General features: G+C 40.5%; 1 protein-coding gene across 3 annotated transcripts in view; it reads left to right on the top strand.

The window, feature by feature from the left end:
• Positions 1-664: 664 nt before the first annotated feature.
• Positions 665-25086, top strand: part of THSD7B (thrombospondin type 1 domain containing 7B) — a 309975-nt gene continuing 285553 nt past the window's right edge. For 2 of the 3 annotated variants that reach the window (XM_035331981.1, XM_035331983.1), the window contains exon 1: positions 666-862. The gene's annotated coding sequence lies outside the window, so the exon portion shown is untranslated. Of the gene's footprint in view, positions 863-25086 lie in introns of all 3 variants that reach the window. The other variant, XM_035331980.1, reaches the window with a different exon arrangement.

The following is a 25086-nucleotide window of genomic DNA, read 5'->3' on the forward strand; positions in this document are numbered from 1 at the left end:
GAGAGGGAAAGTCTGTTTGAAAAATGAAACGAACCTTTAAAGCTATTTAAAAACTATTCAGAAACAGAGAAATAGTCTGACTCAGTTCTTTAAATAGAAGGTGTAAATATTCCTTCAGAGAAGGAGAAAGCAGTGAATAGTAAGTATTTCTGAAATGCTGGAAACAGACTAAGTTAGGGTGGCAGACTTCTGTTCCTGCCCTTGCTCAGAGTGAGCGAATCGCTCTCATCTGTCCCCAAGCTGACAAGACTGGACAGAAGGGTGCTCCTGCCTCTTGGCTCTTCCAGCCTGGCATAGCCTTCCAAAAGGAAGATCGCCCGAAATGATCTCTTCAGTTATCAGGTACAGTGGAGGCTGTTTTTGATCTGCCTCCTGCAATAGCTAATAACTCATGTTGGCATAGTTTCAGCATATTATGAAAGCAGCCTAGATTTCTGTCTGTTGTGTTGTGAACAGGAGAGCGGAACGCGCCATAGCAGGGGTTGTAGATTTTTATATAAATATGTTTATACATACATGGCATGAGTGTTATTTGGTCATTAGGTAGAGGCTTTTGTCTTTGCTCAGGTGTCTATTGTCAGCGAATCGCTGTGTTTTCACTGGGGTGTGTGAAATTGTTTTCAGCTGTTCTGTTATCAGATATTTGAGAGGCCAGGACGGTGAGAGTGAGTTTACTGCAGTATGGGGGTAGTGGTTCCTGGGCATTAACCTATGTGTTCTGAGATACTTAGAAAACTACAGGTGGCACATATTTCAGATCCTGTAATTCATTTTGGATATCTGTAGTAAGCACGATATACGGCTTCGGTAACAGTGGATGTGGTGGAGTCAGTCAGTGACTGCAACAATCTCTAGCGATAAGGTATGGTTTGTGTAGCATTGGCTTTAATACAGGACAATCATTTGGGAAAGAGGAAACTTGGGCGGTGGGGGAGGCTTGACAGGTAAGGCAAATATATTTTACAAATCATCCCAATAGAAACGCACAGTAGGATTTTTTTATTTTTTTCTGGTCTTGTTTTTCTAATTAAAAACTTAGCTGTGCTTCAGCTGTGAAATGTTTAAAACAGTCAGGAAGATAACCTGTCTGGCTGAGGAATATGTATTGAATTGTGTTACAGTTGTTAATAAAATAGAGAATATGCCCACAACAAAAAATGTAATGGATGGAAAAGATGTCTGAAGATGTAGCACAATAAAGGTGAATGCAATTCAGCCATTAGTGAATGGGATTAAAACTCCTGTTTATGAGAGAGGGAGGCTTTCCACTGGGACGTAGTCTGCTCTGTGGCTGGCTTTTTGTCTCTAGTGAATTGAGACAGCTCTTCCAGAGCGTTTCTGAAGCTCAGCGCAGATTATTTGTATTCTCTGGGAGAGTAATTTGTCAGGAAATGAACAGCAATACGCTCTGTGTTTGCTGGAGTAATACAGACAAGTCCAGGTAAAGGCTTACTTCTTGAGGTGAAGTTGTTTTAAACTTTTCAGGAAAAAAATACTTATTTTTTTCCATTTCAGGTATTTTAGTAAGAAGTTTGAGGTTGCATTAAACTGAGAGAGTCAGAGCTTCAAGCTAAATCGTAGTTAATGGAGAGTGTATTGCTAGTGAGAGATCACCATTTCTGAAGTAGTAAAATAATTTGGAAACTTGCTAAGTTTTGCAAGGTTTCATTGCGATAGTTTTAAGTAAATATTTGGAAAAAGCAGATAAAAAAAAAAAATAAGCAGAAGGTTAAATTTCTCCCCAGTGAAGTGGTCGTTTTTCTGGAATAAGACTTGATAGCTTCTAAGGGAAAACTTTAGGATTGCTTTCTAGCAAAAGCTAGAAAGAAAATAAGCATTCAGTTCTCATTCAGTTCTTTTTTTCTTTGGGGAAGGGGTGGTGGTCAGGTTTGAGTAGTTCTTTCTTTTCCCTCTTTACTATTTTTGCAGTATGGCAATTGAACAGAGAAGTCCATTAATCTTCAGGTCCAGCCCTAAGAGCCTAGAGGATTCCTGTCTTCCTGTTATTTCTGCTCTTGTGTTGAGTTGGGCATGATTCTCTTTCTTCTCTTCAAGTATTGGGCCCAAATTAGGTATTAGAAACATGTATTTGATAGAATAACTCTCAAATAAGGTTTTTTGAGGCTTCTGTTGACAGTTTAGATCATGCTGTGGTTTGTCTTGTGTGTCTGTGGAGCTTGGGGCTGGAGTTGGGTAGGGACAGATTTCTTTGCAGCAGTCAGTGCAGCGTCTCACTAATTTGTCTCATTTTGCTAAACGCAGAGAGATCTGAAACAAGTCTCAAATGCTCGGTCAGTGTGCCACAGTGAGCAAGACAAATACAGGCTGGGACACTCCACTGTGCTGAAGCTAACCTGGTGGAAGAACGAACAAATGCAGAGGAGCTTTAAGAGCTGACAGAGAGCGGTGAGGTAAACGTGTGGTTCGTGGGAAGGAGAACAATAGATGTGTGCTTAAAATAATAGGAAACTACTCATACAAAGTGGCTGTTTGGAAAGATGGGAGTCTGGCATGGGGACAAGGGGAAGGGGTTGGTGTGTGAGTGACACGAGGTGGTGGCGATTTGGAGCTGATACGTGACAGGAAGGAGTTTTGGTGAGTGAAAACAAGAAAAAGAAGAGCCAAACGAGAAGGCTGGTGTTGAGAAACAGACTCGGACTGCAAATGTGTGCAGAAAGCCAATGGACTGAAACCTCTGAATGACAAGGAGGGGAGAAAAGACATGAAAAAGAGACATGATGCAGCTTCGATTTTTAGTGAGCGGCAACAAAGAGGATGTTTTATGTCACTCTGATCATGATGGAAATAGAAGCTAAAAAGGAGAGGAAACTTTAATGAACAAATGAGATGGAGACAGAAATGGCATGTCAAATACTCTTTTTTTTTCTTCCCTTTACATAAAATAGTAACTAAAAATACACTTCCACCCCTCCAAAAGCCACACCATCCACTCTCCACCCTGTTTTATATATTTGGGCACATCAATAGTAATATATCACATCAAAATCATCTGATATATGTGCTTATATCATGTCTAATCTTGACGGGAAGTACAACACTAATTACGCTTACTGTCAAGTTGATTGCCTCTTCTCTGCACAGCGCTAGCTGAGCCCGGCTCTCTCTCCGTTTACATAGCTGTAACTTTGTCTTTTTATTTGGATGATTCTTGGCTCTGGAGTACCCGTTCTCTGGGTCTAGAGGAATCTCGGCCTGTCAGTCTTCCAGATGAGCTGTAACGACTCTCCTATCAGGGATGTTTAACACAGAAGTATCGATGGGTTGGAATTGATGACTTGTTTTTGACTGTATGGGGTATGATTTTTTTTGTGTGTGTGTGGGGGGGAATTCTTGCCTCATAAAAGACAGCATGTGTCAATTATACTTTGAAAAGAAAGCGCAAGATGCCCGTGTGGGTCAGTTCTGAAGATAACATGCTCAGTTTTCCTCCCATGGTTGGTGGTTTTAAAGTATAAATGAGATGAAGACAGTGAATAGTAATTACATTAATTTGATTTTGTGACATTTCCTTAGGAATGTTACTAAAAGAAGCAACAGCGAAGCTGAGCATATAATTTTGAGGAAGAGAAAGGGAGGCAGGAAAATAGAGCGGGGAGCAGTGTCAGTAGAAGTAAAGGAAATTGAACGTAGCACTGCGGCTTCACTGAAAATAATCATAGCCATGGTCATCCTCCTGCAGAGGAGGAGGAATGCAGCATGGGATGAGAAACTTCATGCTGCTCTGAAAGCATTTTCAATGCTATTTGCTAAAATACCTCTGGAAGGGAGAACATCAAAACTGAAGCAATTTGGAAATGCTAGCGGAATTCGGAAAGCATCTGGTCCTGAAGAGGAGAGCGTGTTTGGAGGTGAAAGCTTTAGGACTTACTTCTCTGAAACTGACTCCAGGTTGTGGTTAGGATTAATGCATGTCTGCCTGTAGGAAGATGCAAATAGTTCCTGTTTTCAGCTAAACTTAAAAAGAAAAATCTGAATAACCCTACTGGGACTGAGAGCTAAAGGTCAGAAACTTTGAACAGCAGCATTAATTGCTCCCTTTAAAAGATAACGGATAGGAATCTTTAAGGGCTTGCTTGTGGAGGAGGGCGATGTTAATGCCCATAAGGGATGACGCAGCAAGATCCCAAAAATGGGGGTCATTTTTTTTCTCCTTGCTACTCCAAAATAGGATCAATTTGCTCTTAACCTGGGTGTTTACTGGCTGAAGCGTTGTGGGGTTACTTCAGTTCTGTGCTGCGTTTAATGCTTTCTATTCCATTCCACAGATGGGCAGAATCAAGCTTCAAGAAATGCTAACAGCAGGAATTAGGTAGTGCAGCACATGCCGTCAGCGCCTTGGGACATCCAGTGTAGAGACCGCTCCCTGGGTGTATTTTTTTTTTTCCTCTTCTTTTTATGGTGTTAGCTTTTTGTAAAAAGCTCCCACTATATTATTATCACAGCCTGTCAGTAAATGTCATGCTTGATCTTCCATCTTCAGGCTGGCATCTTCATGTTTGCGAGTTATGCTCTCTTCTCTCTAGTTGATGCTTTAATGTTATGGAATTATTAAAGAGAGATGTTGGCTTAGAATACGTGAATTATCCAACATTGGTTCAGGCTATATTGGAAACGTGTAAATATTCAGGGAATTGGGGATGTGGGGTAGAACTTGCCATTGAAATAGATTATGGTGTTTCATCGTGGCAATAATTTTTTAGGAACCTGAATTTCTACAGCTGCGTGTATGACTCTGTATAGTGATAATGAAGCTATTTCTGCTTTCCTCCTCTAACTAACGTATTCAATAGATTAATTGCATGCTTATTTGTGCAAGCAAGGGTTTGGAAATCAAAAGTTTCCCTGTGTTGCAGAAAGAATTAACTTCTTCATCATTTCTACAGTTCTCTTTGCAAAAGAATCTTTTGCAAAGATTCTCACTGCTCTTCCCTCCTGTGTCCTTAGAAAGAATCCTCTCATCTCTAGGGAAGGAGGAGAGTTGTGGGGGAAATATGATGATTTGCAAACAAGATTTTTTTTTTTTTTTAATCTTTATATTGGTTTAACTCTGTAGCAACAGGTGGCAGAATTTTTCTTCTTCTTTATTTCAGATATGCTGGTTGATGATCTGTGGAAAACTATTTAGATTTGGCTATTGCCATTATTTTGCCAATATGGCTTTTAGAATTAGTTAATAGGAGCTTGCTTTCAGTGGAGCAATTCCTAGAGTTTGTAAGCAAATCCTATTGGACTGTGTCATGATGTGTTTGGTTTAAGTTTCCTCCCTTTTGCATGTTCTACAGGAAAACATATTTCCTATTAGGCTGGTAGAGAGTTAAGGGGTAGATTTTGTTTGCTTTTGAAATGGCAGAAGTCTCTCAGGCCAGTCCATGAATTTCCTGGCAATTCAAGGGAGGAGGGTGAGAGCAGCTCACTGCCTTGCCTTTCCCCTGCTCCTCTTCCAGCTGTGCTCTGGTTAAACATGTGTGGAGGTCTGCAGGTGGACATGGCTCAGGAAGTTTGGAGGCTGACTGTCTTGTTGGGTGGTTTGAGGTAACTGAAACGTGAGGTTCTGTACCTAAAGGAGGCTAAAGACTTGTTTCCAAAAGAAAAGTACTTCAGACTCTAGCAAGACCCTTTGACTGCAGAAGTGAAGTTGATTTTTTTTTTTCCACTTTCCTGTTTATCTGTCAGAATAGTTTCATGAATTCAGTAAGGATGGTGTGGGCTTCTTTATTGGGCCAAATAAGAATGAAGAAGACAGGCATTTAAGCCTGAACTCAACTTTAAGTATTTTAGGTATTTCCTTACATCAAGCATGGTTTAAAAAATTAAGCTGATGTTTTTTTTTTTTTTTTTGGCAGCATCGAGACTTATGTGCTCAGGGTGGTCAGAGAAGACCACAGGAGGCACATGTTCGGGGTTTGGTGTGCTCACTGTAGGCTGAATTTTTGCGCTAACCATTTCTATAACTGCCTGTTATCAAAAATATTTGCCTTTTTAGCGGATTCAGATTCCCCAAAATAAGTAGTTGCAGGTTGAAATACTGGCAGCCTGGCAGTGCATTTAAAGTGGCTCAGTGGATTACTCTTACAATTGTTTGCTATCTGGGGATGCTGCTAGCGGAGCTAAGAAAGCTGTGACCTGATCATTATCAAGCTTTTAAAAGGAGGAGCAGAATATGAGTGTCAAATCCTGCCGAAAATCTGACTTTTTTTTTTGTGTGTGTGTGAGAACTTGCCTGAAATATTTAAAGTTATGCTATAACTAATGTCTGACCTTTTAATTAAAACGTTGCTATTTTTCTGGTGCTAGTTTTGTCAAGATATTTTCCGATATAATGCTATCAATGGCAGAGCTTTTTGTATTCTCCTCACCGGATAAATGATTAATGGTCTCAGCACTGCCTTCTGGATCACCTTGTAAGAGGTCTCCTTCATCAATCTGGCAAGGGGATTGTATGGCAGTTTGCACCCTAATTACAGTCCCCAGCTGGGGATGTGCTGCTTAACAGATTACTTGCAGTGGAAGTACAGTCGGCGTGGATATAGATGACCACGGAGTTGTTTGATGCCCGGATGCAACAATTTGATTTCCTTTCTAGAACAAACAAAAATCCATATGAACAGCGCAACAGACAAAAGCGTTTAGCTGGAATTAACTCCGTAACTTAAAGGTTTAATAATAACAACAGTTCTGTGTTTCCCTGTTTTCATCTCTTCCTTTCCTTCCTTTTGCAGTCTTATAGACGAGGGCAGCACTGCAAGTCAGAAGTGATATTACCAACAGAAACATTAAGGCTCCACAGGGCAAAACAAAAGTGATTCAAAAGGTGCTTTTATAGATAATAAGTTTTAGCATTGAACAGTTTACCCAGAAGACAACAGATTATTTCCAGTGGTCTGTCATTGCTGGCCTTTTTTTTTTTTTTCTGGCTCATTTGTGGTGTAATACTCCTAGTCAATTAAGATGTATTTCTGTAGGAACCATGAAAGACAACTGCCCTGCTTCCACCAAGCGTACTGCGAAGCGCGTGCGCCTACCTATTGTTCGGTCTGACAAATCTGAGTGTACCGCTGAGAAACAACTTATTTAAGGACTAACACATCGAGGAAAAACTTGCACAGCATCCCGTCAGGCACAAAGCAAGGTGCCCATTTTGGTATTTGACAATGAGAAGATTTAGTGCTTTGAAAGGATGTAATTTCTGAATCATTTTGCATATATATCAGTGTTGTAGCAGGCAAAACCAGATAAGGTTGTGAATATCCTGGCAATCTGGAAAAAAATAAGATTTTTTTTTTTTTAATTATAAGGATTTATTTTCATTTTTTGTTAATTTTATTAAGTCTGAGCTTTGTCTGGGTACTGATAATTACTCACTGGGTGACACGTCCTTGATGGATAAAGGCAGGGAAAAATGGTAATAGTAGATTGAAGCTGGAAGTAGAAAATGCATACGATTTGAGCCTGTATCCTGAAAAACTAACACTGAAGAATTGTTGGGATTAATGTTTCTTGTTGAGGACTATTGGAGCCTTTAAGTTTTGCAGTGGCTGCTGTGAAGGTGTGGGTGTGTGCGTTTGACTTCTTTTGTCTAACTTGGAGAGGGGAGGAAAAAAAATTGTGCTATTCAATGAAAAAGTAGTTGAGTACATCTGACCTGCGTTTGAGTACAGTTGGGTGGTCGCAGGTCTTGGAAATCTCTCCACTTCCAAGCTCGTCTGTCTTGGCATATGGATGAGAGTGGATAGGGGTGTACATAGGAGGAATTTGTCATGGTCTTGTACATGAATTTCTTGCAAATCAAGGACAAAGTCTTAATTCCTGGAGATGGTCAGATAATGGCTCGTTATGCAGTGCATTTATTCTTCTAGATTTTCTTCCCCATGAGAAATGGAGGAATTGACCCCAGAGTTGTCATATGTAATATATATTGTTACATTATCCAGAAATCACATGCACTGCATGGTAAAAACTCTTCTGACAGGTCATCTGGAAGGCTCAGCTTTATTTGACTCATGTTTTCACCAGTTGAAACTCTTGCTTTGCCAATGGTCTGGTTTCCATTCACTCCTTTAGCTCCCATCTGGAGCAAGCAGCCCTTTGATTCCTTGTCCTCTCGGTTAAAAATCAGACTGCTCAATTTCTTCTTCTTGTTATAAAAGCAGATGCAATACTTCCTTCATATCTGTCTTTCAAACGCGATAGCAGCATGGCTGGTGCTCGTGTGAACATTCATCATTATTCTGTTTGCAGAAGCAATTGGAAGCAAATGATCCAGGTCGTTGTTATTACTCATATTTTGCGTTCTTTCCAGTTCCATGGCTTGAGCTCTTATTTGAGCTGTGCTGACACATTGTGAAACAACACATCTTGGTCTGTAGCCATGCATATTAATTGTCAGGTGGTGCACTGCCTCCCGCCGATCTCAGCTTTACCACGGTGGTTCTTTCAGGTTTTGTTCCGGGACAAACGCATTGTAGGTACTCGGGAGGAAAACATTTTTTCCTAAATTATTTTAGCAAATGGAAACCCTTTTTTACTCTGGCTGAAGACTTTGTCTTGGCTGCAAGCCTGGGAGATTTAAACATTTGCTGTTCCTTTTATTGTTCAAACCTGTGCTGCATATTTTAAGTGAGCAAGCAGTCTGTCAAGTTATTAGAAATCATTACTTTGCCACGGAGTTATTGAATGGATGTGAAAACAGGTGTTTGTCAGTTTTTACCTTCTGGACTGAATATTTTTGATGTTTTGGGAACTTTTATGTGCAGTCAACCGTTGTGCTTCATGTAGGAGAATGCTTGATTCAGATTATCCGAGCAATCAGGGAGCAGAGATGCGGTTCTGTGATTCATAATTGAAATTTAGCCTTTAGATTAACTTCATTAGTATGCTGTTGAACAAGGACAGGGTGTTAAGAAATGAAAAAAATCCTTCTGGGTTTAAGCACCGAGTACCATGGTAGGCCTTAGCAGTTCATTATTAAACTTTTATTTTTGCTGTGACAGCATTATTTGAGATTTGACCGTGTTCTTTTTGTGTTTATTCATCAAAATTGTGCAAATAGTTATGTGAGAAAAATAGAGAATAAAACCCAAATTCTCCTAGTTCGGCCATATTTTTGAGCAATTCTGAGATCCAGAAAAGGAACTTCAGAAAATTAGACTTAAGTTTCCCTTCCAAATAATATTTTAAAGTAACAGGAGAAACCTAACTATATATTCTTAAAGTCCTTTAAATTTTCTGGGGAAGTAGGAAGTAAACAATTAACCTCCAGTTGTTAGATGATAGGCTTGTAAATATTTATAAAATTGTGTGTGTTTGTCCTACTAAGACGAAAAAGTTTCATTTGCTGTTCCCATGCCCTGATTGCTTTGTCAATTCTTGATCTCGATTCTCATTATTTTTCTGGATCGGGATTTCCTTCAGAACACAGTTCAGCAAAGGACTTAAGAGCACTTGAGCACATTTGAAGTTGCTTGGACTTCAGATAACTTCTTGAAGCTGACCTTGATTCCCAGAGAGATGCTTTGTTATTGTTCTTATATCTAGTACGTCTCACAGTAAGTAGCCTGTGTGCCATCGGAGTAGAAGTGAGTATTCAGACTTCTATGGGCGGAGTTTTTCTTTTGCACAAAACAAAGGTTAATGTAGTTGAACTTTGAGTGACTGTACGGTATTTGCTAGGAAGTTCTTATTGTTTCTACTTGTTAGGCTATTTTTGTGCTTTATATAATGCTTTGCATGCTTTGCGTGCTTTTAGAGAAGATTTGGACGGATTCTCATTTGTCATACAGCAGTGCATTCAAGGAAAATATACCGAGTTAGCAGAATGGGAAAGAAGATAATAGGAATGTTTGGTTCCTTTCCATCCTCGGAGCTGCTCTTGATCTCCCTAAAGCCTGTATCAGAATATTTCAAGTTATCTGTACATATGCTCTTCAGTGGAGAGTCGTATACTTGTCGTAGTTCCGTGTACTTTGAGGTAGCACGGCATCTGCTTCTGCAGGGAAGAATTACGGATTTGGCTTTTTTCTCCAGGCAGCCTCGAGAGATGCGCAGATTGCTGAACAACAGAGCAGGTTGGTGTCGGGTTCTTGAAAGGTTGGGAGCAGGGTTTGAACTCCTTACACGGAGCCTGTGCTGGCTTAAAGAAGTTTAGCTCTGGGGAGCTTCGTGACTTATTGCGACTAGGAGTCTTTGTTCTGTGATAGATGCGGTGGTGATGTTTGAGAGTTTAGAAAAGAAAAATGAAGAGAAAAGCAGAAAGTGTTTGTTATGAGTGTCATATTAAAATCCTTGAGTAATTGTGAGAAGTGTAGACCGTGATCTCTTGATGTATTTGAATGGGAAATATATGTTTTTACATTATACTTCTCCATAGAGATTGGAGTGAGGCTGGTGGGGACTCTTTCTTTTTCCTCTTTTTTTTTTTTTTTTTTTTTTTTAATGATGAAGGTTATGACTGAGAAAAATTACTTTGTAGGAAGCAGTTTAAGATATATGGAGTTCTATAGCTTCCATTATTTCCTCCTATGGGAGACCAGTCCTAACCAGCGGAAGTAATGCACATCACAGAATGTTTTAATTTTCCAAAAGAGCTGCTGGTAGGAAACCTTGAATTAAGATCGAGGGCTAGATTTGTAGGGTAGGGGAAAAGTAGCCATTGCTTGTTTCTAACATTGCAACCACTTTATGGAGGAAGTGAGATGTTTGACTTCTAGAAGGATCTTAGACAAAACGAAGCGTTTGAAGAGGTTGGAAAAAAAACAGGGAACCACTGCTGGTACAGATCTCCAGCAAGATGGTGGATACAGGTAACAAATTCCCTGGGGATGCTTGGGAGTCAAATGTGCTCTCCAATATTTTGTTTTGTATAACAGAACTTTTCTGGTTACCAACACTTCTCTGCTTATCCTGATCCTTAGATTGTGAGTAATCCTCTGGCCTTGCTGGAGGAAATTTGGGGAATATGTTCAGTCTTAGCATGCCCTGGAAAACTTGTGGCCAAGCTCGGGTACTTGCTGCTAGCTCACAACTGCCCTTGCTCAACAGATTTGCCATGTTTCTGAAAGGGAAAAGCTTGTTTTTATCCAGGTAACTCAAAATCACACTTCCTTCAAAACAGTTATTGCCAAATGCAAATAGTTATTTATTTACAAAATTCAAAAATTTACAAAAATCAAAATTCAAAAATTCAAAATATTTATTTACAAAATTCAAAAGTAAAATTGCAGATGGAAAAAATGCAATAAAGCCTTCTTTTACTTGCATATTTACGAAGGTTAAACTGGAAAGATTTCTATCTCCCTCTTTCTACCTGATATTCTGGAGCATTTCTTGGTGGTCAAGTGTTTTGATTTCTTGCATTCCTGATGCTTCTGATAGTGTTAATTGGAGAGTTTTCATAAGTATGCTTGCACTTATGGTCAGTCTCTCTTCTGAGGTCTGACAAGATACGTAGACAGATTAACCTTTTAATCAAAATCTAGTTTATTATTCAGGGGTTAGTGTGACCAGTCTCCTTAATTAAAGTAGGCATTGCTTTATTTCATTGGAAATCCAAATGTACATCACTTCCTATATTTAATTCACTATTTAATTACTCCATGCTTCAGTGGAGGCTAAAACCCTTCTCCTCCATCTCTTTGATGACTTGTTGATTAACCCAGTGCAAGGTATCACCTCTAGTGAGTCTTGTATCATGCTGCATACTAACTAGGATACAAGTGATAAACTCTGGTAGTAGATACTTGTATCTAAAATGTTTTGTTGCATGTTAATGGTTCTTGCCTGAGACCATGGTGTAGTAACAGTTACCTCACCTGGCATGGTTGAGCCCAACCATATGTACTCTAAGAATGTTACACTACGTGGTTATCCTTATTCAAACTACAAGTGATAGTAAAGTTTAGTTTGTGTAGGACAAGAGTGTATGAAGTACAACCATGAGGGAAAACATCTTGCTGCTTGAGCTTGCAACACCTCTAACGTGTTCTCAGTCTCTGTGCCCTTTTTGCCCTCATCACCTCTTCGTATGGATGCAGCCAAAAGAGAAAATATAAAACGTGCAAGTTTTGAAACCAGTTCAAGTCAGTGTAAGGCTTCTTGTTGATTTAAGTGTGAATGGTTTTGTATTTAGCTTTAAATATATTTCCTGCTCTAGAGGCACTATCTGGAAATAAACTGTATTTCAGACACCTTCCTGTTTCTCTTGTATCATAGAAATATGACTCTGAAAATCAACATACTTTGAAATAACTTTAGTCTTTAGTGAAAATGAAAAACCTTGAGTAGAGTCTGTTTCCAGCTTTCAATATTATTACTTTCATATTCCAGATTTATATATATATATATATAGAGAGAGAGAGAGTAGTTTGTAGAATCACAGCCTTAGCTTGCTTGTGGAAAGTATCTGGTAGGTAGTTTCTACTGAAAAAAGCTTAATCTTTGGTTTCACTGATCCTGTCTTCTAGCCAGAGCTGTCACTTCCTTCAGGTCAGTTCAGGCACGCTATAAATCAGTACCTTCTGACTAGTCAATCAGTGATTGATTCGATTTTGCAGCACTGGAAGGCAGTCTTTGCTGGTTTAAAACAGAGTTAAAGTGGTCTAAAAGGACTGAGCTTATGAGTTCTGGAGCCAAGACTTGTGTCACTGGTTTGCAGGCAAACAACTTTATATTTACCATGTAGAAATGGTCTTTGTGCTGGATTTTTTTCTCTCTTCCTCTTTTCTTTTCTCTTTGTCCTGTGTTAAAATTGATTATTATTATTTTTTTTTTTTCGGGGGTGGGGGGGTGAGGGGGGAGACCTGATATCATATTCAATGTTGTTCAACTTCCCTGGCATCTGGAAGTGCTCAGGGACAGAACGTCAGGCTCCTTGGTGTGTCTCTCAGGTGGAGTCATAAATGCTAATGGAGGTTTTTCAAAAAAAGTGTATGTTTGCAAAGGCCTTTGACACCTCTGCAGAAAAATTGGATATAAGACCAAATAAGGACTCTTTAAGATCTCTTCAAAAGTTTAATACAATATTGATTTTCTTTTGAAGGTATAGAAAGCCTTCATCTGATGCCATGTCCTGTCTGTGCCATAGCCCATGGTTTGATAACGCTCAAATCCTTCGTGGTACTGAGTAACAAAACCCAAGTGTACCGTGATGTGACTTGTGCTGACCTCTGTATGTTAGTATTAAAAAGCACTCGAAATGATTAAGTCCTCCATGCAGTTCTGATTTCTATGCCTCAGACTCCAGAAAAGATGCTGTTGCTCTCACGCATGTCAGTGTTCCTGTGAAGAGAAGACCGAAGCGTATGTACTTCTGCCTGGCTGGGTTTCAAAGTTAGCTCGAATATTTTGTGTAACCTTTCAATAATTTCAGGGAATGAGAAAGCCCTGTTAGTGTGAAGGTACAAAACATTTCATCTTATTAAAAACAAACAAACAACAACAAGAAAAAAAACTTTTAAAAACATCCACTTTTAAAAATTGAACAAATTTCAGACTTTTATAATTGTTCCAAAATTAAATGTGCTTTCAAGGTAGTAAGAAATTTTCCCAAGGTAGATGAAACTACGGGGACAATTGATAGCAAATGAAAGGAAAATTGGGATGGTCTTTTATCCTTGTTTCTCCCCCTGTTACTGTCTGTGGGTCTTCAGCTGTGGTAGTCTGCTCACTTTGAAATTGCCCCAGCTGGGATGGTCTGAAGTTATTGTTGCTATGAGGGAAATGTTTTTACATTAGAAAGGTGTTTCATCTGACTAGCCTTGAAAGATTTTTTTCAGTAGTAGTTCCAGTTTCAAAAATACAGCCAGCATCATAGTGTGGGCAAGTAAGAAAATCAAAGAAGGGCATTTTCTGACTGTGTGCTGTAGTTTTTTGCTTATCAGAATAACTCTGAAATTCTGTTCTGTTGAAATAACAACAAGGAAATATTTCTGTTTTTCTGATTAGGGGAAAAAAAAAAGAATATTCTGTGTGATCTGTGGAATACACTTGGAGCAATTCCAGCTCAGCTAGGGGTGCTCTGGGTAGTGAACAGATCAGGATCCTGCAAGGGAGGCTGCTCTCAGTGCATGATGTTCAACAGAGTGTCTCTAACCTGTTTAGCTCTTTTATGTCTCTATGTTGTGTTTTTGCTGCAAAGTAATTGTTAGTGTTTTGCGCTGGGTATTCTGCCGGTGTCTGATTCCATCAGTCAGCGCTCCCTGAAGGAGCCTGGTTCTTCTTGGAGCTGCGTCGATGTGGCACAGACAGCCACATCCTGAGCTGCTGGAAATGGGCGTATGTGGGCACTGTGATGAGCTGCAAGAGCTGAAGATTTGTCCAAAATTTTTTCTGTGCATGTTTAGCTTCTCTATATGTATGCATGTTCATGTACACCAAAATTTATTCACCAAATAATGAGCAATTATTCCATTAAAACATAAATATATCGAACAAGTTAGAACAAATGAGCTGTGATAACATTGGATACGACTGAATTTGCACGTTGTGTTTAATAGGTGCCCATTGTTACTGTGTTTAATTTGCCATCACTTCCCCTGCTTCGCTATTTTTTTTTTTTAGATGCAAAGTGTTTGAAGCAAGACTGGGCTTCACATCAAGCTGAAGATCTAATACGTGATTTTTGCAAGTTAAAAGTCTGCTCTTATAAACTCGTATTGTTTCACAGAGATGTACTGACTTCTTGTAGCCGTTGATTACCTGACTCAAGTGGCTGTACTGATGTTTCCACTCGAACTTCTTTCTGGTTGTCGCTTGGTACAACTTGATTTGACCACTGCAGCGCTGGAGTGGCAGCAGATGTAGAGAGGAGAATGAACTGAAGCCAGCACTTGTAAAGCAGCAAGTTAATAATATATTTATAAGGGTACTATATATAGCTACTTTGATATCAATATATAGTATTAAATAATGTATAATGTATTTACAGGAAAGAAGTTTCAGCTCTGCAGAAGCAATTGCATGTATAACTACTTGGCAACAAGAGTGGCACACCACGTTGTAGGTACAGATAATGTTAGTCTGCTTAAAACCAACTAGAAAACTTGCCATAAATGCCCAGGATGGAATAAATGCCACCTGAATTCTTAACGTGTTTTTGAAGCAGGTTATGAAATCATTTAAAGGAACCTATGAGGTAGTGAAGAGAATTTAAATGTCTGCGTGACTTTGAACTTGAGAATCTGAGCATCTTCGGTAAGAGGCTTGTTTGTGTGGGAGATGCAATGTGTTAGTGAGCTACTCGTGGAATAGCTCCCTTGGGGAGCTCAGGATTATTGAAAACCTCTCCACCAAGTGTTGGGAATATTTGTTTGGCCTTGCTTTCCTTTAATAGAAAGAGCAATGGTTGTATGGTAAGTGCAATATAGGACTCTGGAGATTAAATAATATTTTTGATTATATAGAAGAAAATGAGAGCTACTCAGCAGTGTAGAAGATTGGTCTTCATATCCACTAAGGCAGGTGGTCATAGACAGTAGCCAGAAATCCCTGTGTAAATGTTAACTCTTATTAAAATCAGTATTTATTTCTGTAGTTTCAGCATGTTAAGGGGAGAAAGGGGAAGAAAAGGCTTATCAAATACCAGTATCAACAATATATTGGCTTATAAGGCAATCATTTCTGTTCCTATTTTTACTCAAAGCCTTTAAGTTTTAATTATGAGTAAGTTTTCTAGTTCATGTGTGTGAAATCAATGCTTTGTTTATGAAGCAGTAGCAGAGGTGAGTGCTTTCACTCAGGAACTTTTGTCTCACACCTGTGCCCATTTGGGGCAACACAGTTGATGTGTTTGCAGAAGTATCTATCATTCACCAGATTGGATTTAAGCTCTTTGTTTTTACACACGTTTCAAGATTTTTCTTGTTTGAAATAATGTAAGAAAAGAAGAAAGGTAAAGTACAGATACAGTAGCCAGGAGGAGCAGCTGGGTATAAGGGAACTGAGGCTCAGTGTTGGCAGTGGTGTCTTGTGTCAGCTGCTGTAGCCGCACGCCTGGCTGCTTTGCGACCTGCAGGAGATGAAAGTGGGGGCTCATCCCTCCCTGGGGGTTGGAAGGGAGCTGCCACTGCCGTGGTTTCTTCTGGCCACAAGGTGCTGCTGTCTTACCTGCTCTTCCTTGCCTCTCCCAAGGATTGGTGCCGAGAAGCAACCACAACAGCTGCTGGTGAAGACCTAGAGCCATCTTCAAACTGTCCCTACTCATCCTGTATAACTCTGTCCCAGCTCCATCCCAGTAACCCCCAACAGGGTTTCCTTTCTCAAAACAACCTGGCAATGACCAAGGGTAATACCCTACCAGATGATGATGATGGTTTCACTAATGTTATTTGATGTATCTTTCATATAAAAAATTAATATCTACTTTGACGTCTAGGTTGAATTCAAAGCAGATAGTTGGTCTATGATCTGAAAAGATGTTTTCAAGCTTCTTGTTGACTACTTGGTAGTTCAGTTTGCAGGTGTCTTGGCTGTCATTCTAGTTAGAGATGAACCTCTCATAGTGGGTTAAATACCAAAAGTAGAAATATCATGTGAACGTGTGGAAACAGCAAAAACTGAGTGGACTGCGAGTTTGTCTTTAAACTAGAAGACCTGGGATTTATAAAGCTCCATATCTGTGTCACTTTCATTTGTTTAGGCTTATGTAAATAATTGAAATATATGTGGGAAAACAGATATCTTAATTGCAGATAATTTCTATTTTTTTCTTCCCTCTCCCAATGTGTCTGGTTATAGTTATGGAATTAAGAGCATGTTGCCTCTAGCAATATTTTAAATTTTCTTTTCCTGAAGATGACAAAGGTTCAGGTAATCATCCTCAGAATCTTATTCTGGATGGTGGAGCAGCTATGAAATGGATAATTCAGGGTGGAAATATGATGGATTCCTGACTGCTTTTTGCATAATCATAGGTTTTGGGAGATAGTTTGCCCATGAGCAGAGAATTCTGACACTTAACGGCTTCAGTCTGTAACACAAAAGCTTTGCGTGGTGGAGGCTACCATCGTTCTGATGGAATCCATTGCCACATACAGCACCGAGCACGTGGGAGTGCAGGTAGGTAGTGACTGGGATGAAATTCAGAAAGATGTTGATTATGACAGTTGACTTCAAATAGCGGAAAGTAGAAAGGGACTCTTGAAACTTTAGCTGATTAGCTCCTGAGAGCCCAGATGTGAGGAGACACTAATGCAAAATCTTCTCTTCTGGCCCATTGCTTTTATTTTTCTGTATTTTAAAAGGAAGTGAGACCTCATTAGAAATCACTTGCATGAGGGGTGTGATGGAAAAAAAATTGCTTCCTTGTTTCTGCAGTGATCTGAAGATTTGATCATTCTCACCTTGGCTTGTAGTAAGGCAGAGTCCAACTTTCCAGAATACTATCATTGGTGGGTACTGTCATTGAAATCAGCAGGAGCCTCAAAACAGTCATTGCTAGACATGACATGACCACATTTATGTGGAGGTTCAGTTATTTAATAAGTATTTAAATTCCTTTAAGTAATAACTGTGATTTAAAATGTGCTATTGCAATATTGCATCTTTAACGTTGCTTCAAAATTCTTGCATTTTTTTTCTGAAGTCAAGTAAATTTCCCCTCATTACTTGATGAAGTAATGATAAAATGATTTATTTCACTTCTTGGCTGTAATAATGAATCTGTAATGTGCAGCAGTCATTCACAATACGTTAATTCATTGTAACATTGTCATGAACAAACTTCTAATAGCTGTACACACATCTACAACTGTCATATTGAGTGCCCGCGTACAGGTACAATGGGAGAAGTTGTTTTCAAATTCAGTGAAAATGCTAAAGAATGCTATTTGTCTGTTATTAAATATTGAGGATTTCTGTATTAAATATTTAATTGCCCAGCTGTACTGCAATAAAGTAGTGGGGAAATGCTAAAGCCCTGCATTTGCACTCACTGACCATTTCTGGGGCAGTGAAGTGACCTCCTTCCTAAGGGAGCTGAAAGGAAGTAAGTGGCTTAAAGAACAGTCTTTGTGTTACCACCAGAGTTGGTCCTGAGAAATGACACCTGGTTATCGTGTGGCTATACCAGGGCTCTTCTGAGCCACTTGTATGTACAAGAAGACCTGTTTCTGACTTTTGGCTCTTTGAAGTCCATGATTTTTGTAGAGGCTGTAAGGCACATGGGGGAAAGCAGGGAATGGACTATTTGAACTCTCTTTGTATGCAGCGAGTCCATATCAAAACTGGCATTAAAACAATACAAATCAAAATTATTTGGGTTGATACATTTTTTGTTGTTGTTGATTTTACAGACGACTTTGAAGCAGATAATTGCTAAGAGAAAGTAAAAATGCTCTTGGTGTATGAAATGCTCCCTGTGCTTTGAGGAGAAAATGCAAAGACAGAAGTAGCACGGTGTACTTTCGCTTGGATTTACAGGGTCGTTGATTAGAAGAGACGTAGAACTGGCCTTTATAGTTGTCCATTTTCAACACTCCAGATATTCTACTTAGGCACAGATAACTGAAGTATAATGTATGTGAAGGCAGCACTGCAGACATGGAAATACTGGAGCAGCCTTTGAAGTCTTATGGGTCTGTAATACCTTAAAAAAATTTAAAAGTTTACTAGCATTGAAAGACAGCGTTGGAATATCAGTTGGCACAACACCTGGGGTTTGGTGTGGTATTACTGAGGTAGACTGCTTAAATATCTCAGTCGTGGACACTTGTCCATAACATGGGGACAACAATTTTGTTATGAACCCCAGAGTTGTTTCTAAGATGCTTTGAGAAATGAGTGTGGTGGGAGCTCCACGTGCAATGTGTTCTTCCAGTTCTCATAGAGAGGTGATGTGATGGTTCTGCTCTGATCACTCATGCTCCTGCCCCTCCATAAATAAATGGCAAGGAGGAGGGAAGATCACCCTTAGGTGTCAAAATGAATGATAATTTGGTGTCAGTTCACCTGGACACACATTGTCAAAAATAATTTTAGCCTGAAAAGGGGGGTTTAAACCACAAATGAGAGGAGTCCTGAAGTGTCTGGAGTCTTTGTACCCACTGCTGTATCCCACGGAGTTTCACTGTGTGGTATACACCTTCTGTTCTATGTAATCCAGAGTTTTTTGGTTTTATTTCCACTACATGTTAAAGCTAGGTCATGCTAAATCTGCACGTGTCTCACCAATGTGCTTGGGTTAATCAAATTATTGGATACAAGGAATGGAAAGCATGTTTGTCTTGATCAAAGAGATGAGACTTTTTTGGCTTTTTTTTCTGTAGCCCATGGAGCTGTTCACTTCCAAGGATCCATCTGGGTGTTTGACCTAACAGAGACGCTGCCCAGATCTGCTCTTCTGTATTTCTGTGTCATGCTGCCATCCTGGCTATTTTGTTTTTATTCTAGACTTCATTACTGGATGTGTAACGCTGACTGTAGAGTCTGAGGAATTAGGCAGAATAGATGTTTTGTGGTCTTCTGGATGAAATTTCTCTGGGGGTGACTGAACTTGGAGAAACGCAGGTAGTTCTTCCTTTATGTTCCTTGAATATATTAGCCATATTTTTTTTTTCCATGTGGAGCTGTGTTTTATTACTGTTGTAGTAAAATTTGTGATTGAATTAATGAAATGTAAGGAGAATTCCTGATTTCATTGTAATACCATAAATCTGCACCTCTACAAGTTGTGAATTTGTGTTTTTTAAAAAAGGAGTAGAAAGACCTACTAGAAGTGAACATTATGCTGTGCAGGTGTTCTGGCATGCTATAAATTCTGCCAGTGCACTGCAGCCTGACATTTAATAGTTTTATTATTCTGTTTGTTGGTCTTTTCTGAGCTAAGAGTGTCAATGAGAGCTGCCTAAAATGCTGCATCTTAAAGACCAGTGAGTTTGAGTGCACTTCACGTACCGGTTTTGCACTTTTTTTAACCAAGCTTCAGGTATATCATGTCTGAATATCATCAATGTGTGCACGCCATGATTGTTTTGATAGTTGAAGCTATACGGCACGTTTAATGAACAAGGCCGTATGGGGCATGTAGCACAGACCTGGGAGACCCGCTTGTAGGGTCTCGCCTGTCGTATGCAGGACAGAAAGGGAAATGCTTCAGTTCAGACACTGGGTTGAAACTTATTATGCTCAGCCCTGATATGGGAAGCTGAAGTTCACTAACTGGGAAAGGTTACCGAAGATTCATATTTATTTCCGTAACACAGTGTTGAAAGGTCTGTCACTTTATGAAGATGTTTTGTATTGCAAAGTGAGTTGCAGTTCTTCCTCTGAATTTACAATAGCTGCCCTGTGTATCCTTCCTTCGCTTTTCTGAATTGCATAAATACATCCGTAGGGACAGCGTCCGTTGTTGGAATGCCTACAGCTTTTTCCAACATCCTCATGCAAAATATTACTTACCAGAAAACTACGGTTGTGACAGAGACAGCTTAATGAAATATTCTGGACTTGAAGTTCTTCAATAACTTTTCATGTTCATGGTGGGATTTCTGGTGACTCAGCAGAGAGCCAGTAGCCAGTATGGTGAGCGTGGGGCTCGACTTAGAATGAGGGATGCTTGGCTTCAAATCAACTCTTTCTGGCTTCATTCAGACCTGGGGCTTGGGTTAAAATTCTGGAATTCAGTTGAGGATTTTGGATCTGAAGCTGCAGTGAGGTGCATCTCTCACGTTTTTGATGTAAAATATATGTGAGGAATGTAACCTTCATAATCAGGCAGCACATAAAAAGTTGCTGCATGAAATAAGCCATTTCAGTTCAGTTTTAATGACAGTCATGGATGCACTCGGCAACTCTCCTGTGCATAAGGCAAGACTATTCATAATTAGGAAAGTTGTTTTAATTTGGCTTGAAATGTGGTCTGCAAGGAAGCTTTATAAGCAACTTTAACTGCCTTATACAACAGAATAAGGCTATTACTTATCTAATTACCTAGATTTTCATTAATAATGCAAAAACTCCCTGCATTTTCATTCCTTCAGGTGATTAACCAAAGGTTTTGGTCAGCGATCTCACCTCTGTTTTGAGAGAGGTGCAATGAGCAGTCCAATAGATCTTTATCTCTCCTTTAAAAAAAAAAAAAAAAGAAATGGAAGTGATTAACCTTTAACACAAAACCACCATGGCTGTTAACATCTTCTGTGCTAGCCGTGCTGAGCGAATGCTGAACCATTGGTGAGAAGGTTAATGACTGATCCTCAGGAGAGGGGAGAAATTGATCTCCCATTATTTAAATATAGATCCAAACGCGGGTCTGAGACTGCTGGTATTTTGTTGCTTTTAAAGTTTGCAGCAAAACTTAGATGACAAAACCTGGGCTGAGATTATTGACATAAGGTAAGCAGGCAACTTGGAGTCCCAGAGCCGAAGTTTTAGCTACTACCATTAGGTGTGAGAGCAAGGCTTGAGCAGTTGGTGTAGTCATGGGGAGCCCGAGATGGTGGCCACAGCCTCAACATTTGGACCATGCCGGCTGCTGCTCGTTCTACGTTTCACATCAAACCTGGACTGCGTGCTGCTGGATGCACATTAGGTACAGAAAGTTACGTTTAACATGGCTGTGAGAATTGAAATATGTCTTCTTCATGATTTTGCTGTTCATCTTTAAAACAGAAAAAAAGCCAACAACTTTACAGCAGGTGTGTGAAGGAAAAAAAATCCAGATATGTGTTTCTTATTTTTTTTATTATTTTTAAGAAAAAAATTGAAGCTTGTACTTATGCAGTGATCTTATAAATCATTTCTGCTAGGCTGGGAGCCAGCCCCACTGGTGTCTTTGTGTGGCAGGGTGCTTGGTATGGTGGGCTCATGAATTTGAACTGGGGAGCCTTGGTGCTCTGTACACTCCTATCCTGGTGCTTTGGCTTGGTGGCATCTCCCTGCACTTGCTGGCATGTTTTTGTGCCTCCTTCACCTTCTCTCATGGCAATCAGTGATAGGAAGCTGCCCTGCAAAGGCTTTTAGCGATCCCTCCTAACCTGCAGCCCAACTTCTTGGCATGCATGGGGGCAAAAAACCTCCTCACTGTCCTCAGCTCCCTGCTCCCCATTTAACTTCTGTAAATGTCCCTTCCAAGTCCAGGTGTCTCTTGCACTGTGTAGTTGGGTTTGATTGCTATGAAACAGCAGGCAGAGAAGTTGAGGGTTCCTGAGGTTATTGTTCACCTTGCTTCTCTGCTGGCATCACCTCTGGGGTAGCTTCCAGCCGAGGAACCTTGCTGCGAGCACTGCAAGGGCAGCTGCTATTTCTGCGGCTGCCCTGCTGCAGAAACTCGACCGTGTTTTCATAAAACAGAATTTAAGTAAGACGCTGTCTGGATTTCTTTCTCAAACTACTTTTATACTCTGGGAAACTCAGTGGAGAATTAGGTGTTTATGCATGGATGAGAAGAAGTTTAATGAGGAGGAAAACTACAGTCTTTACTCATTTTAGACTTTCTGCTGTTTTTCAAATAAATCAGAGAGAAGTCGCAATATTAACAGCGTACACCTATTCTTATTGTACCCCTCAGCACTTCAACATGGGACTTAGAGACAAATAAAGCCCCCCCAAACCAACCCAGAGGCAAGCTTTGAAAAATGATAATGGGAATGATCTCAGAAAGCCGTGTGTTTTGGGCTTCATGGAGAGAACATTTTGAAAAATGTGGAACTCCAGGGCTGCAATGCTGTAAAGTGGGACACTGCTTTAATTTTAATTGTACAGGTATTGAGAAATGAGGAGAAATTTGACCAGAAATCAGGGATCTTGCCTGGCAGGGTCTTTAAATAAATAAATATATATATGAGCCAAGTGTTATTTGCTGAGGGCAGGACTGAAAATGCTGTTATCCTCTTTGTCTCCCTGTGTACATGCAGTTTGCTTCCTTGACCACGTGTCAAGGGGACAGTGTGAAGTAGCATGTTCTGTAGCATTTATAGTCATAACTTATGCCTGTGGACTTGAAATAATCTCATTTGTCTTCCGCTGTTAGCAGAGCAGGTTTTGCTGGTGATGAAGGGTGCTGTAAGCAATGAGGGATTCTATTGTTTCAGCTTTTCATTCGTCTTCCGTAAAGAGTGGTGGGATAAGCAGACGGGTTATGTGCAATGTATCATGGGGCATGCCACCAAGTTGGTTTTGAGGAGACTCACCGGCCTCCAGCTTGTCTGCTCAACAGATTATCAGGTGTGCTGGGCAGAGAATGCTTTTCTCAGATGCAGGGACAGAACATGCCAAACACCTGACCTCGTCCTCCCAGCTGGCAGACCAGTGTCACGGCAGCAGGCTGAGGGATATCACGCAGCTTTGGCAGTGCCTTACAGAGGAGCGTGCTCGGGATGAAGGGAGGTGGCAGATCCTCCTGCTTTTCCTGTGGCAGTGCTGATCTGCCCCAGGCAAAACACAGGTGGAGAGGAGGCAGGGCTCTGATCTCTCTCAAAGCTGTGTGCGTTGAGGATCACACCTAAAGTGAGCTCAGATCAGGTGAGAGTTTATTTCTTGGGTCAGTCCCTAGCAGGAGGCCAGGAGGGAGCTCCTGTCTATACCAGGACTGGTTGCCTGGGCTGCAGATGAGCTGGGGCCAACCTGACACCAGCATCAGTCTGGCAGCACTCAGCGTGGGATAACTTATCCCTTGCCTCAGTGGTCCTGTGGTTGTGGCGTTGCAGTGCCCCGTACCTGTAGTTTTTCTAGGTTAAGCCAGCAGGTTATAAACTGCACTGCGAAACAGTGAATCAAGAGTCCATAGAGAAAATCTATTTTAAAACATTGCTGAACTAAATCCATGGAAAACTTTGGCAACTACAAATATGGAAAACAGAAATGTTTGTGTTGGGCATGTTGTGCAGCTTCTCACCTTGCTTACGCTGGAGTAAACCTGAACGAGCTCTGGTATAAATTAGATTAAACGTCACCCTTGGGGCCTAATTAAGCAGCGATATAAATAGTGGGGTAAGTTAAATGTTAGCAGATCTCTCAGGTAACAGGTATGGATGGGTGTTAATATGCTTACACTTTCATAGATGCGAGAGTTGTAATTGCCCCAGCAGCAAGCAACAAGTGCAATTGCTTGGAGCCCAGGACCAGGAGCTGGCTTGCTGCATTAGGTCCATACTCCCATTGGCATTGAGCAGCAGCTCCTGGAGCTGGTTCCTCCTGGCACAGAGCTCCATTTGGTTCCCTATGGGGCATGGTGACCTTTGTTTCTCCTGTTGTGGAGGTGGCGAAGGGGCAGTAGGCAGAAGGTGCTGGTGTGGGCAGAGCAGGAGAGGGTTGCAGGAATGGGGAGAGGACCTGGGGCAAGGAGCTGACCCTAGGAAGAGGGCCCTGCTAATGCTGCAGGGGATATCCAGCAAAAACAGGAGCTGCATTCAGCCCAAAGGCTGGAGCCTCTGTGTGTTGCTGGTTGCTTCCATTTACTCCTCTGCCTTGGCACCAAAAGCACGTATAAATGCACCCTTTTAGTTACTCTAAGCAAGGGGGCAGGATTTAAGGAAACTTTCCTAATGACTCCTCCTTTTTGTTGACAAAACCTTGTACTGACAGGCTTCAGTCTCCCAGTCACAGCAAAAGCAATCATTTCCGTGCCGATTAAATATCGTGCCTGCTGAATAGGTTATTAAATTTGCAAACTCTAATGCGCTGTCTCCTATCTTGTTCCAGATAGCTAAAGGTGGCTGTGGAAAGTTTTAATATGTTGTCCCCTCTGCTTGCCTAATAGATGTTTCTGCAAAAACGGATAAGGCGATGATATCAACATCAGCCACCTTCTGTATGCAGAGGCAGTGCTGCAGGCATGGGCAAAATCCTGGGCAAAGCACCTCATTAATGTGCCACTTACTTAGTGGTGGGCACACAGACTGGGCAAATGTATCCTTGCTGTGCTACATGAACGAAACTACGGCTTGGTAAAGCGCTGGCAAGTTATGTATGTATCTAGCTTGGCTACTTTTATATTCTAGTAAATATGAAAGGCTGTTTCTTTTTAACTAAGGGCTCTGGGGAAGTAATAGGGAACTTGCATTTTATTTTCTGTTTGATTGAATCCTGAATTCAGCGCTAAAAGCAAGAGAAAAATTCATATTAAAAACACTAACT

This window comes from Oxyura jamaicensis, chromosome 7 (genome assembly GCF_011077185.1).
Source record: "Oxyura jamaicensis isolate SHBP4307 breed ruddy duck chromosome 7, BPBGC_Ojam_1.0, whole genome shotgun sequence".
NCBI lineage: Eukaryota > Metazoa > Chordata > Aves > Anseriformes > Anatidae > Oxyura > Oxyura jamaicensis.